General features: G+C 40.2%; 1 long non-coding RNA gene across 1 annotated transcript in view; it reads right to left on the bottom strand.

Moving 5' to 3' along the window:
- Positions 1 to 1,438: 1,438 nt before the first annotated feature.
- LOC108704973 overlaps positions 1,439 to 15,812 on the bottom strand; it is a 49,077-nt gene continuing 34,703 nt past the window's right edge. Inside the window, exons 4-8 of the long non-coding RNA XR_005966889.1 lie at positions 14,019 to 14,054; positions 11,790 to 11,868; positions 11,168 to 11,196; positions 10,658 to 10,692; positions 1,439 to 1,707 (exon numbers count right to left, since the gene is read on the bottom strand). This is a non-coding gene — a long non-coding RNA (uncharacterized LOC108704973). The remainder of the gene's footprint in view (positions 1,708 to 10,657; positions 10,693 to 11,167; positions 11,197 to 11,789; positions 11,869 to 14,018; positions 14,055 to 15,812) is intronic.

The following is a 15,812-nucleotide window of genomic DNA, read 5'->3' as shown; positions in this document are numbered from 1 at the left end:
TTGGTGGGGGTTTTTTTCGATAAGTACAAACACATTTTTTAAAAAAAAAAATTTCTGTTACTGGTCTTTTAAGTCTACTAGAAAATCATGTAAACATTAAATAAACCCAATAGGCTGGTTGTGCCTCCAATAAGGATTAATTATATCTTAGTTGGGATCAAGTACTAGCTACTGTTTTATTATTACAGTGAAAAAGGAAATTATTTTTAAAAATGTGGATTATTTCGATAAAATGGAGTCTATGGGAGATGTCCTTTCTGTAATTCTGAGCTTTATGGATAATTGGTTTCTGGACAAAGAATCCCATACCTGTACAAAGAATAGCAGTTATAGCTTTCAATAGCAACTACATTTACAAATATATTCTAAAACCACCAATAAACATTCATTAAAGGAGAATTCAACCTGTAATAAAAAAAACCCTCCCCCTACCCTGGGGGCAGGTAGGCTGGGGGGTTGGAGGGAGGGTGGTCTACCCAGGGCTGGGGTGGAGGGTTTTTTTATTACAGGTTGAATTCCCCTTTAATGAATGTTTAGTGGAACGTTGCTTCAAATTATATTATATTTTTATGAGGCATAATGTCGTGTTTGGGTTTATATCCCTTTTAAGCTTATAAAATAGTGACTTTTACTAAAACAGTAACAAAGGTATATCAGATTTGCATCTTTCCCATTAGAACAAACATTATAATAATGTGACAATGTTTGCGCAAGGTCTAGTAACCCTGGATCCTTTCAAACAGGTGATCAGTAAATGCTATGTGTTGTTTTTCTTATTTCAACCCAATTTTCAGACAGGTGGGATGTCTAAATGACCCCCTTGGACTTTGTAGATCAGGGATCCCCAACGTTTTGAAGCCGTGAGCAACATTCAGAAGTAAAAGGAGTTGGGGAGCAACACTAGCATGAAAAATGTTATTGGGGTGCCAAATAAGGGCTGTGATTGGCCATTTAGTAGCCCCTTTGTGGATTGGCAGCCTACATTGAAGCTCTGTTTGGCAGTGCACCTGGTTTTTATACAACCAAAAGTTGTCTCCAAGCCTGGAATTCAAAAATAAGCTCCTGCTTTGATGACACTGGGAGCAACATCCAAGGGGTTGAAGAGCAACATGTTGCTCACGAGCTACTGGTTGGGGATCACCATTGTAGATAATGATCTATCACCTGCTGCTGCCAGAGATAACATGTATCTGTATTCTCTACTGACAGACAGAATGATGCCATTTAAAGGGGAAACGGTTTTGCATAATAAAAGAGAGTTATTCTAAGCAATTTACATTTTTGTACAAAATATACATTTTTTGGTGGAAAACATCATTAAGGGTAATGGTGCACGTAGCAAGTTCAGGTGATTCCATTTTGTCACCTGCGAGGTTAATAGTTAAGTCCATAAGTAGGGAGAATGGTAAATATTTCAAAGCCCACACATCAGTTTTTCAAAGTTGGCACATCTTTATTATTTAACGATAACACTGGAGGGAATAATATTAATAGGTGGCACCATATTGTGAGGGAGTTATAGTTTACAACTGAACACTAGGAGAAATGGAGTGAATGAGAGGGTGCTTTTCCCTTGAAAATAGGAGAGGACGCCAAATGGCAAGAAAATTAGAGAACATGAGTGTCGACACTCTGTAGAATATGATGCCAATGTTCACAACCGAACTTCCTGGACTGGGTCCTAGCAGCCTCTCCACAAATCCAGGCCTGTTAAATAGAGAGAAAGTGTTGAGAAGCCATGAAATGCGTTGTAGACTAACATCGTTATTATAAATATGCAGTTCCTTTTTTTTGTGTCTGAAAGAAATGCAGGAGAAATGCAGATGATTTCCCATTTGACATAATTTCACAATTTTTTGCAGAAAAAAGCAAAAATGGGCATTTTTGCTGATCAGTTATATATATATATATATATATATATATATAAATATATATATATATATATATATATATATACCAATTATCTTCAGACCAGCACTCCCTATAAAAACTTAATAATTTATTGTTGCATAGTATCAAATACCCGACATGGACCGAAACGTTGGGTATTTGATACTATGCAACAATAAATTATTAGGTTTTTAAAGGGAGTGCTGGTCTGAAGATAATTGGTATATACAAAAATTACCGTGCACCCCTCCATTTGCAGCAGCCTTGGAGTGCGGATACCCATTGGAAAGTGCTGGTACTGTGGGACTACATATATTATACTATTTAGTACTATTTAGTACTATTTAGTACCGAGCACCTCAACCTCATCTTATCAACCATTGTTTGGAGATATACTCAACAGAAAGTGGAAATGGAATTTGGCAGTCAAGGTTCAGTGCACATAGACAGAAAAGAAAACTTCACTGCAGAGGAAATACAGAATATTCTCTTTACTGAAATGCTTGCAGACACCTACGGCAATCTCGGAGCCAAGGAGATCCTGAAACCCTTTGGAAAAGATTCCAAAGGGTTTCAGGATCAGCAGTGTTCCTACCATAGGCAGGAACAATCCTGAGTTTTGCCGGCGCTGGTGTCATATCCTGGATCGCTGTTCTCTAGACCTCATTTTGCTAGTTATAGAAGAGGTCGGGCGTGAATTGAAACAAACCAGGAGCGATCTGAACACCTTCTCATCTTTGCACAAACCTACCATAGTAGCCGATAAGGAGACCGATTGGCAAGCGAGATTACAGGAGCAAATAGACAAGCACAGAGCTGATATATCAGCGTTTAAAAGTTCAAAGCGGTTACGTGTACAGCAAGAATACAAAGAGTCCCGTGTCTACAGCTGGTTATCTGGGGCCAGCTCCTTTAAGAAAAGAGGAGGAGCCAGACGCCCGCCGAGATCGGTGGTAAGAGGATCTACCACACGCAGCTCTCCACCGCCAACTCCGGTTCCTTTTTTGGGGAGAGGTGCCGCCGCCAAAGACCCGGGCAAGCCACCCGCCGGGGCGGCAAGAAGCACGCCCGTCACAACACGCTCGCAGCAACAAGTGAAGGCAAGGGCGAAACGGATCTAATTTACAATCTATCATCATACTCACCTTCCACCGCAGAGATGGCCGTGTTACGCAAGGGCTTGAGCTTCGTCCCGATGGTGAGTAGCCACCGCTTTACTCATGTAGTGGATAACTACAAATTTACCAGGCAGCTCAGATTACGTGAACAGTTCTCTGGGGGAGAGGCACACATAGCGGAAGAGAGTGATAAGGCCCTGGACACAATTGACTCTCGACCCCAAAATATTTAAGCCCAAGAGTACATATGATCCGCCAAGCATTAATGCCTCCCTAAAGATTTGTCATCGTCTGCTTAATAACAATGCCTTGACTGAATATTAAAATAAGCGCAAGTGGAGGGGAAATTTGTGCCCGGCTGAAAAAGAGGCAATTAAATCACTAAAGGCGAATAATGACATTATCATCAAAAATGTAGACAAGGCAGTGGCGATAGTAATTATGGGTTACAGTTATTAAAAATCTGAATTATTGTCTCGGTTATCTGATGTTGATAACTATGGTAAGCTTACGTTCGACCCCACAAACAATTTTAAAGGGGAACTTGAGTCCTTGATTAAAGAAGGGGTGTCACATGGGTGGTTATCTAGTGAGATGGGAGAGGTTTTGATTCCAAAGCATCCAGTCCTCCCTGTTATATATACACTACCTAAAATCCACAAGAATGTGGAGAGACCTCCTGGAAGGCCCATTATAGCATGTACAGGGTCCTTAAATGAAAAGATATCCCAATATCTGGACATCCTACTACAACCATGCATTACGGCTATTGCCAGTTATCTCAAAGACACCACCGATTTTCTAAATGCCATTCAAAGTGTAAACTTGAAGGTTGAGGGATTGCTTCTTGTTACATTAGATGTGCAGAGTCTATACACCTGTATACCGCACGATGAAGACCTAGAGGCTGTACAAAACCTTATCTCACAGAACTCCAATTATGTCAGTCCACCAGTCCAATACACCATGCAATTGCTCAGTTTCATACTCAATAAGAATTACTTCAAATTTGAGAGGTAATTTTACCTCTAACGCACTGGCACCACGATAGGTTCCAGGGTAGCGCCCGTGTATGCCAATGCATTCATGCATGATTTTGAGCAGAAACACATCTATAGCCATACACTGTTCAGAAAGTATGGTAGTTTCTATCGGCGCTACATTGATGAAATCTTTTTCCTATGGAACGGTACATCTGAGCAATTGGAATCATGTGTGGACAGCCTCAATAGATTAGATACGCCCATCAAACTCACACTGAACTATAGTACACATCAGATCAGTTTCTTAGTATATATGCGCGTGTCTAGACCCTAGCTAGACTAATAAAGTAACACATCTAAGACCACCGACAGAAATACGTTGCTGCGCTACAGTAGTGTCATGTTCGGCAGCCTATATCCAGAATCCAAGCTAAGCTCCCTCGTCTTGGCTCTCAATTCTGCCTTTAACCGCCGCCTTTCACCTCGGGAGGAGCCCTCGGCTAATCGGATGCCGCCAGGTCTTAACAGAGAGAGGAGCAAAGCTAACGGTTCTGGATTAGCAAAGGGGCACGATCGTCTCACCAGGATACTGAAGGAAGAATACCACCAGAAACAGGCAGGCGGGGCCAGCACAAGCAGTTAGAATAGTCAGACAGGCCAGAATCAGGATTAAAGATCGTAGAATAGTCGGAGGACAGGCAAAGGTTTCAGGATTGGAGAGATCAACGTAGTTTCAGGCAGGCAAGGTCAGGATTGGAGAGGTCAGAGTAGTAAGCAGGCAGTTAGAATAGTCAGACAGGCCAGAATCAGGATTAAAGATCGTAGAATAGTCGGAGGACAGGCAAAGGTTTCAGGATTGGAGAGATCAACGTAGTTTCAGGCAGGCAAGGTCAGGATTGGAGAGGTCAGAGTAGTAAACAGGCAGGCAAGGGTCAAACACAGTAGATCAAACAGGAATCACAAGTAATAAACACCCAGGAACAAGCTAATTGAACCTAACAATGGGCAACTTGCTGAAAACTAAATTCCCCTTAAATACGGTTTGAATTTCACTCAAATGCGCGTGACGTCATCACGCCGGCGCATAAACCAGGAAGCGCACCATAGAGGAACCGGCAGAGCAGGAGACAGGAGCAGCGCAGCGGGCGTCCACGCCGAAGGAACGGCGTTGGAACCCGCTGCCCACTAGACCACCAGGGTAAGGTTCCCTTACATTACCCCCCTCTAGGAGGCGCCACTGGACCCTCAAGCTTACCAAGAGCCCTAGGATGGGACTGTCTCCTAAGGTGTTCAACCCTGGCATCAGTTTTAACCAGACTTTCCACCAACACTGGCCGAGAACAAGACTGCTGGTGGACCTGTATGGCTGGCTTTAACACAGAAACATGAAATAGGTTAGATAACATAAATAACTCAGGTAACTAAAGACGGACAGAGGTTTGGTTCACAATCTCCACAATAGGATATGGACCTATGAATCTGGGCCCTGCTTAAGAGCTGGAATTAGAAGATTAATATTCCCTGTGGATAGCCAAACCAAGTCCCCAACCTGATATTTGGATACTTCCCTATGGCTCTTATCTACTGCTCTTTTTAGAGCGGATGTAACTGCCGATAGAGAACTACGTACCCCAGAACAAGACTTAGAACAATGCTCAACTGAAGGGAGTTTCTCTAAGGAAGTAACTGCAACCATTAGAGTGGAAGCTAGACATGAATCTTGGCACTTGGAACCCCACTGAATAACCTCCCCAGTTACCCAATAAATGTGGGGGTTGTGTACCTGTAGCCATGGTAACCCCAGAATTAACAGGGACGAGGAACCATCGAGAACGTGAAAAGCAAATTTTTTACAATGCATCTTGTTCACACACATGGATAATGCCTTCGGTTTTTGGGTTACCAAACCTGACGCCAGTGGGCTTTTATCAATAGCAGAAATCCTCATAGGAGGTGTGAGGGGAATAAGGGGAATATTATACCTTTCTGCGAAGGCAGCATCTAAAAAATTTTCCCCAGCCCCAGAATCCACCAAGGCCGAAACTGTAACTGAACCCCCAGGCCAGGAAGAAACTACAGGTACTAAGTTTTTTGAGGCGAATTGGGGAGAGGAAATTTCTCTACCCAAATGGAGCTTCCCTTCTCCACATAGGTTTCGATAATTTCCAGGCCTCTTGGGACAATTTTTAAGGAAATGCCCCTTATCCCCACAATACATGCATAGACCTAGGGATTGCCTACGGACCCTTTCCTCGGGAGACAAGCGTGTAGCCCCCAATTGCATGGGTTCTCCCTGAGGGTTAGGAAAGGAGGGAGTTGATGACTCGTCATTACATGTAGTAGGGAAATCTGTATCCCCCTCAGCTCGTCTTTCCCTTTGCCTCCTATCAATTTGGATGGCTAATTTCATGAGGTCATCCAAAGTGGATGAAGGAGGGTAATTAACCAGGCTATTTTTGACAGAGCTAGAAAGACCCACCCAGAATTGACTACGAAGAGCTGTATCATTCAACCCAATCATTCAAAAATTTTACTCCTATCCCCACTAAACTTATCAGGAAAGGGGATTTTTGGGTCATGGGAAAAACCTCTATTACCCGGAGTAACTGACGGAACAGACCCCTCAGGAATCTCAGATTGCTGTGCATCCAACCTCTCAGAAAGAGACCGCAGAACTTGAATAATAAAGTTCTGCTTCCCCTCTTGTTCATCAAGGAGCTGGAGGAGGGTTGAATACAACAGTTCAGTGGTTTGCGGAATAGCGGGGGCTTCTTCCATTTTCTTCCGTCTCATGGGCCCGTTGTACTGTCACGTTCGGCACACTATATCCAGGACCCAAGCTAAGCTCCCTGGTCTCGGCTCTCACTTCTGCCTTTAACCGCCGCCTTTCACCTCGGGAGGAGCCCTCGGCTAATTGGATGCCGCCAGGTCTTAACAGAGAGAGGAGCAAAGGACTAGCAAAGGGGCACGATCGTCTCACCAGGATACTGAAGGAAGAATACCACCAGAAACAGGCAGGCGGGGCCAGCACAAGCAGTTAGAATAGTCAGACAGGCCAGAATCAGGATTAAAGATTGTAGAATAGTCGGAGGACAGGCAAAGGTTTCAGGATTTGAGAGATCAACGTAGTTTCAGGCAGGCAAGGTCAGGATTGGAGAGGTCAGAGTAGTTTCAGGCAGGCAAGGTCAGGATTGGAGAGGTCAGGGTAGTAAGCAAGCAGGATAGAGTAAGTGATATCCAAAGGCACACAGGTCTACAGGAATTCTTCCAAAAATTCTTTATTTACGGAATTGCAAATGCAACGTTTCGGGGAACAAATCCCCTTTGTCAAGCTTGACAAAGGGGATTTGTTCCCCGAAACGTTGCATTTGCAATTCCGTAAATAAAGAATTTTTGGAAGAATTCCTGTAGACCTGTGTGCCTTTGGATATCACTTACTCTATCCTGCTGTGAGGTTGCCGAGCCTCTACCACTGTGCACCAGGCGTCTCTCAAATTCCTATAGGGTGTGCGGGGTCCTACACTGCTGTTTAGTAAGCAAGCAGGCAAGGGTCAAACACAGTAGATCAAACCAGAATCACAAGTAATAAACACCCAGGAACAAGCTAATTAAACTTAACAATAAGCAACTTGCTGAAAAACAAATTCCCCTTAAATACTGTTCGAATTTTGCGCCAATGCACGTGACGTCATCACGCCGGCGCATAAACCAGGAAGCACGCCGGCGTGCGCGTCATAGAGGAACCGGCAGAGCAGGAGACAGGAGCAGCGCAGCGGGTGTCCACGCCGAAGGAACGCAGTTGGACCCCGCTGCCCACTAGACCACCAGGGTAAGGTTCCCTTACAAGTAGCCATCATCCTAAGCATCTTTTAGACTCTCTTCCCAAATCCCAAATGGTAAGAGTTGCACGTATATACAGTGACCCTGAGCAGAAACAGGAGGACCTAGTAAAAATGGGTCAGAAATTCCTGGAGAGGGGTTATCCTGACAGATTGATCAAAGAAACTGCAGATTTAACTATGTCCCTTGATTGTTAGGAGTTATTGAAACCTGTGATCAATCTAACAAAGAAGAAAGAGGCAGGGGATATATATTATGTCAGTAAGTATAATCCCCACAGCAGCAACACAAAAAAGTCAGTGCTTAAGCATTGGGAAATAGTGTCCAATGATTATGTTCTTTGTGACAAGATCCCTCGCAGACCTATGTTCAGTTATTCCAGGAACACCAACTTTAAAGAACATTTAAGTCCATCTGACCCAGTACAAAAATTCACTCAATCACAAGCTGCACATTTCCTAACACTGCGTCCTGGGGTATTCAGATGTACGGGGTGTGTGATGTGCAACACATTGATTACAGGACCTGAGTTCAGACATCCCAGAACAGGCAAACAATATAGGATTAGACATAGGACGACATGCACCACCACTACAATGGTGATATATGTGATCAAATGTCCATGTGGTCTAGTATATTGTGGTAAAACTGTGAGGCAACTCAAAGACAGAATTAATATGCATAAGGCAAGCATCAGGGCGGCTTTAGACCAAGACAGGAGGGTAGACCCTGATAAGCAGGACATTGCCCAACAACCTGTTGCCAAGCACTGGCGTGAAGCCAGACATGACCCCTCCCAGTTTAAATGTATGCCTATAGACCACATACCTATACCACCTAGGGGTGGAGATACTGAACAACTATTATTGAAACGTGAAGCATTCTGGATTTATGAGCTTGATTGTGTTACCCCGAAGGGGTTAAATGGGCAATTGCAATTTAGTTGTTTCTTGATATAATAGTTTTATGAGCATTGACATAATCATGACCTTGATTAGTTATATTAACATACCCCCCTTTTTTTTCGTTCGACAGAATCATATTGTTATACACACTTCCTTAACCTCTGTAAGTAACCATGTAATTTCTTATCTATGTGTAATAAGAAGTATTCTATACAAAGTTTTCTTGTATATACAATGTTTATTTTCTTAAGCAAATGTTTCTTTTTTAAGTACAAATGTTTCTTTTTTATGGATATCAGTCCACACAGAATGTTAATCACGACACCTGCTGGCGACAAGCAGTACTGCACACCATCGCCTAAAGAGACAGAAAAAGAAAAAAACTTTGTTCTGACACTTCAGTTTGAACTGATGACGTCATTTTTGGCGCCATTTTTCACTGATGGTGGGTGCAGGGCCGGAACTAGGGGTAGGCAGAGTAGGCACATGCCTAGGGCCAAAGGTGGAAGGGCCCAAGGCACATACTTACTTCTACCCCTAGTCAGGTCCCTTCTCTGCCGATCGGACACTTGTTCTATTTGCAGAACGTGATCTATTTGCGCATGCAGGCGTCCGTCTTTTCGCACATGCGCACAAACATCTTTTTGCGCATGCGCACGATCGTCTTTTTGCGCAAGCGCACAATCGCCTCTCTCGCGCGCATGTGTGCACCCAGACAGCGCAGCAACCAGGCAGGCTGCCTAGGGCACCTGCCTGGCTTGGCCCCGCTCTGGGGGGTGGGTATTTAATGATCAATTCACAGTTACACAATATCCTTAAAACAGGTCCCCAGGTGGGACCGAAACGTCGGATTATGATCTTAAAAATAAAAAGCAATTTTTTTTCACATCAACACAGTGAGTGCTGATCCTATCTATGATAATTTGATCGTACACCATGGACAAACTCAACGATCAGAGTGCTGGTACTGTGGGACTATATTATATATAATATATATATATATATATATATATATATATATATATATATATATATATAGGGTCAGTTCTAGGATTTTGGACGCATGACAACAGAAGGTACTAAAGATGCCTGATCCCTGAATTAATTCCAATTAGAAGAATATTTTCCCCTTTGCATCAGTTGGGGTTGCCATCCAGGGTCTCAAAGTGTACCTGCTCTTTACCAGCTGGAAACCAGCAGGCCTGGCACTGGAAGACACGAGGCCTGGGATTCACTGGGGTTTCCACAGACCCTACTCTATTCATTGCAGCTTTCTTTTCCAGAAAGCTGCAATTAAAACATTCAGTTTTGCTGGACAGACTGATGCAATAGCATTAACATTGCTCCTCTGAGAGGCCACAAACAGAGCAACAGGTTAACAAGACAGTATAGGTTGATCAATGAGAAGCAGAGGTTTTTTTTAATTTAAGAGTCGATATATGCTCCATAGAGCATTGAGTTGTTGCTCAATACTTACAGCAGACTGAAGCTCTGTATACAGTATAACATTACAAGTTGGCTGGATATTGTGGTCAGTCTGAATGACCTGGGAGATTAAGGTGTGTAGGAGGGGATTGCAATGTGTAGATGGGGGATAGTGGTGTGTATATAATATAATTCCCTAGTCAAATTCGACTAAGGAATTATTCTCATTTGAGTTTTTCAAAAAATTTGAGACTGGCCCTTTAAGAACTTTAAGAATTCTAATTGGATTCAAGTTTTTGGGTAGATCCTATTCACCCGAGTTTAAAAAATAAGATTTTTAGAATACATTTTGATTGGTCGAACTTCAAGTTCATGGGAGTTTCAACCCTTGATAAATGTGCCTCCCAGTGTTTGTTTGTGACTGCTCATACACTAGAAAGCATATCTAAAAAGCAAAAGAAACAATGATTTATTCATCCCCCTCTCAATCCTTTACCTTCTCTTCTTCCTACACTCTTTTAACAAAGGCTCCTATAACAAAGAAAATATTAATAAAGAATTAAACATTTAAAAATGTAAGAATACAAACAGGCCCTGAAAATGTACTTTCCACCCCCCCCCCTCATCAAACATTATCTTCTGCATTAAAACCATTATATAAATCAGGGGTGCCCAAAAGCTAGATTGGGATCTACCAGTAGACTTTTAGCTGGTGATCAGTAGATCTCAAAACACTGTGAAAAAACAGCTTGTCTATATCACCCTCCTATTTCATGCTTTTCATTCAGATATTTCTTATGTTAAGGTTGCAGAAGAAATAATTGTTTGTTAAATATAGCAATATACATTTTCCCATAAATCAATATTTAAATAATATTTTCCATGGAACAAAATGCTAACAATGTTTTAATGGATGTAGATCATAATGGGACAACATCACTAAAAGTAGACCTCGCTTTAATCAAGTATGGGCACTGCTGGTATAAATGTTATATATCATTCTTACTTTTAGGCTTCTTCATTTTATACCAAATTCTGGAAAAGAGAAGAAAACCAAAACGGAGACAAATGTTACATTTCTGTAGGATGCGCACTAGTTATGCACAGATCAACAGGTTCAAAATATATTAAGTATATTTTTATTTAGCCATGGAGTGCTCCAACAACCTTTCCTTTTTGCATCAAAATAATTGCTGATATGAGAGGGGAGAAATGTCTATTCTATATTCATTTTTATACATATGTTTTATACATATATAATACACAAAAGCCATGAATATCCTGTAAATTATATCCTTATAAACGGTGAGTTCTGATGTCATCAGTTATAAACGGTGAGTTCTGATGTCATTTCTGTCACATGACTCACTGAAATTTGTGTATTATAATAATTAAAGTACCCCCAGTTGTAAAATATGAGGATATTAGAAGTTACCTCGGAGTTCCATGACCTGTATAAAAACACTCGGCCTTCGGCCTCGTGTTTTTATATGGTCATGAAACTCCTTGGTAACTTATAATATCCTTATATTTTACAAGAGGGGGTACTTTATTCACTATATAATTTACAAGTTCATTTTTGTATGACATATAGGAATTCACAGATTATGACATTAACCAAAACTTACCTCTGCAGCACCAAAAAACAATACACTACACAGAAAATAGGTAGGACACCCCAAATGTAAAATTCCAATTCTTTGCTTTCTGCAAATAGATAAAAATATATCATTATAATTAATAACTATACACAACAACATAGTCACTGACTGTAGAAAATAAGCAGTTAGTCTAGGTTTGCCAGTAAATTGTTTTAGCTGCCATGTACAGTATGTATACTGCAAGCATTTAATTAGGTTTTCCTCCAGCATAGAGTTTTAGCAACGGTTAGGGGCAGATTTACTAAGGGTCAAAGTGATTCAAAGTGAATTTTCAAATGCAAAACTTTCGAATTTCGAAGTATTTTTTACTTCGACCATCGAATAGGCTACTTCCACTTCGATACAAAGTAAAAAAAGTTTGACTTCGAAAATCGAAGTACTGTCTCTTTAAAAAAGTTCGGCTTCAATACTTCGCCACCTTAAACCTGCCGAATTGCTATGTTAGCCTATGGGAACCTTCTACAACCTATTGCCAACATTTTTCTAAGTTTTTAGAATTCAAAGTAAAATTGTTCGATCGATCGAGGGAAAACTGCCAAATTCTATGCAAAAAAACTTTGACTTCAATATAATCGAAGTCGAAGTAAACCAATTCGATGGTCAAATTTCAAAGTATTTAACACTTCGAAATTCGACCCTTGATAAATCTGCCCGAAGTGTACTGTAATAAATGTATTCAATCCTAGATTTATTTACTTTTAAAAAAGAATCAGATGTTACTTGTTGATAAATAAATACTACCTGCTGATTGATAGCTTTGGTTACTAGACCCAGAACAAATTGTGCACTTTTTTGTATTTTTCTCTGTTGTTGCATGAGGGTCTGAAGCATTATTTATCAAGTTGTATAAAAAGAAACAAATGTAAAATTGCTGTGTACAACAAATGGTCACTATGGACTATGGAATATTCAAAGACTCACATTGAATTCTTCTGAATTTTTTGAATCTTGTGAATTGTTATATCTTGTTAAATATTATATGCATATACAACTCTACACTGTCACTTTAAGTAGGGGGTGGTGTCTTGTTTCCAAGAAGGTATTTAATTCCCACAATGCCTTGCTATTGTCACACTTGATAAAGGGTTATGCCCGAAACATGTAGTGTGCTTACACTGCTAAATAAACACATTGCAGTTTAAAATCACTGCTTTGATTCAACTATTTTCTTTGGATTGCACATGAGGTGTAACACAGACACCTACTGAATCCTACAGCTAGAAAGTGAAGAACTTGGAAACTGAATCACACCTTCTATATTTGAAACGGTGTATGTGAATGCCCATATTAACTTTCTTACATCTCCATTTATGCACATGGTAAATACAGAGCTGCCTTTTACCTAACAACTCTGTGCTGTGCATTTTGCAGCCAGGGCAGTGATCTTGCACCATTAATGATCTTGTACTTCTACCCCTGGTCTTTGTAAATTACCCCTAGTATCTCCTGCTGTAGAAACAAGTATTCTGGTTGTACTGTATTTTAAACAACATTAGTACATACTAAAGGTACAATTATACTTCTGAGCATTTAGAGTATTGGCATTCGTTCATAACATGCCATCCTTTTATAAAATAATATAAGAAGGACGTTTACAAAAGGTCTCCATACTTCCTTAGCCTATTCATTGTGGGTTACAAGCCAGTTACACGTATGGGATTTATAATCCAGAATATTTGTGACCTTGGGTTTTCTGGATAAGGGAGTCTATAATTTGGATCACCATAACTTGCTTTCTAAAACAGTGGCGTCACTAGATATTACTGGTCCCTACAGCAGATTATTTTTCAGGCCCCCAGGTTGACCAGTTTTACCAATATTTATTTAAATTGTATATGAATTAGGACCTCATGGTGCCCCTATAGCTTCTGGCCCCCTTACAGCTGCAGGGTCTGCTTCCTCTATACTAGTGACGCCCCTTTTCTAAAAGTTTAACCAATAAATTTAGATTAAAATAGGATTGTTTTTCCACAAATTAAGATTCATGCAGTTTAGTTAGCCTCAAGTATGAGGTACTTTTTTATTATTGTAGCAAATTATCATTTGCTTAAAATACACTCTGCAGGCACTGGCCCACCCCATACTCCCAAGATTTATGGATATCAGGTTGCTGGTTAATGGATCACATCACTAAATAATAAATAGGAATCATCTTGAACAAAGCAGTTATACATGTCAATTAAAAGATATACTTACTTAACTCTTCTACATATTCTTGGAAGTATTTTTGACCTTAGTTAAAATATAAATATATTAGTTTAATTAATTAAAAAAATCACATACAGCACTTCCTATGAATTATTTCTTTCAAACATGCAAAGGTATAGAAGCCAATATCCAGAATGCTTGGAACATGTGTTTTTCCGGATAAGGGTTCTTTCCATAATTTGGATCACTATACATTAAATCTGATAAAATTCACTAAAATAATTCCAAGGTTGCTTCCCCTTCTGTTTCGTGCTACATGCAAATGACACTGTAATCATTTTGTCTGTGCATTTCTAAGCTTTTGTCTGTATGAGGCTCTAATACACAGGAGTTTGTACAGGTATGGGACCGGTTATCCAGAAAGCTGCGGACCTGGGGTTTTCAGGATAATGCATCTTTCCATAATTTGGATCTTCATAACTTAAAGGAAAGGTAACACCAAAAAATGGAAGAGTTTTAAAGTGATGGAAATATCATTTACTCATGTCCTGCACTGGTAAAACTGATGTGTTTGCTTCAGAAACACTACTATAGTTCATATAACCAAGCTGCTGTGTAGCAATGGTGGAAACCTGAAAAAAGTCTATATGGCACAGGTTAAATAGTGGATAACAGATAACACCATTATGTTCTACAGTGCTTATATGCTATCTGCTGTATAACCTGAGCATTTGCTCCTTTGAATGGCTGTACTCAGTTCAGTGTAAAAATAAAAACTAATAGGCTGTGCAAAATAAAAAATGTTTCTCATATAGTTAGTTAGCCAAAAATGTAATGTATAAAGGCTGGAGTGACTGGATGTCTAACATAATAGTCAGAACACTACTTCCTGCTTTTCAGATCTCGAACTCTTGAGTTAGTCAGTAAATTGCAGGGGGTCACATGGGACATAACTGTTCAGTAAGTTTGCAATTAATCCTTAGCATTCAGCTCAGATTCAAAAGCAACAGATATGACCCATGTGCCCCCCCCCCCCTCAAGTCTCTGATTGGTTACTGCCTATCTATTTACCTAGTTTTTATTTTTACAGCGAACCATTCCTTTAAAGATCTGTATTATTTTTGATAACATTTAGTCTATGGCTATCCATAATTTATAGCTTTCTGGATAACGGGTTTCCGGATAATGGATCCCATACCTGTACCTACAGGACCCTCTATCTTACCATGGATTATGCATATGTTCCAAGCCACAGGAGATAATCTAAAAAGTGGTTGATGTCATGTAGAAGTCAATGGAAGTTGCCCCTCTTTTCTTGTAAAGATCTTTCATTTGTGGTTTTAGTGGGTTTGGGGGTCTGCTTGTTTATGGTCATATGAACATTCATACAACAATGACATTTTCAAGTTTTTCCGATTTCTTTTTGGAATGTCCAGAGACCTTTTTCTTTTGGTCATGTATTTTATATTCAGATCTTTTAACAACTTTCATGACATTCGTGGTTTTAGAAAATATAAAATTTTCATGGTCTCTAAAACCCACTACAATTACAAACCCACTACAAAACGCCACTACAATTTGAATTTAAATAAATGGCTAGACATTTTCAGAGATTTGTGCGCATGGTAGATTTAACCACAGGCAACAAATCTTACCATGCGCCATCACCCTTAAAAATAGATAATTTGTTCATGTCTAATTTTATTATTGTTTTAAGTTACTTTGTAGCTATTACATTTAAAGGTAAAGTAAACCCTCAAATACATTTTTCCTAGAAAAATTAATTTGTAATTCTAACATTCCAATGCACATTATTGTTTGGGCCCCTCACCACTGCAGGGT

Source organism: Xenopus laevis, chromosome 4L (assembly GCF_017654675.1).
Source record: "Xenopus laevis strain J_2021 chromosome 4L, Xenopus_laevis_v10.1, whole genome shotgun sequence".
Taxonomy (NCBI): Eukaryota; Metazoa; Chordata; class Amphibia; order Anura; family Pipidae; genus Xenopus; species Xenopus laevis.
Note: the sequence above shows the minus strand (reverse complement) of the source record. Positions and strands in the feature narration are given on the sequence as shown.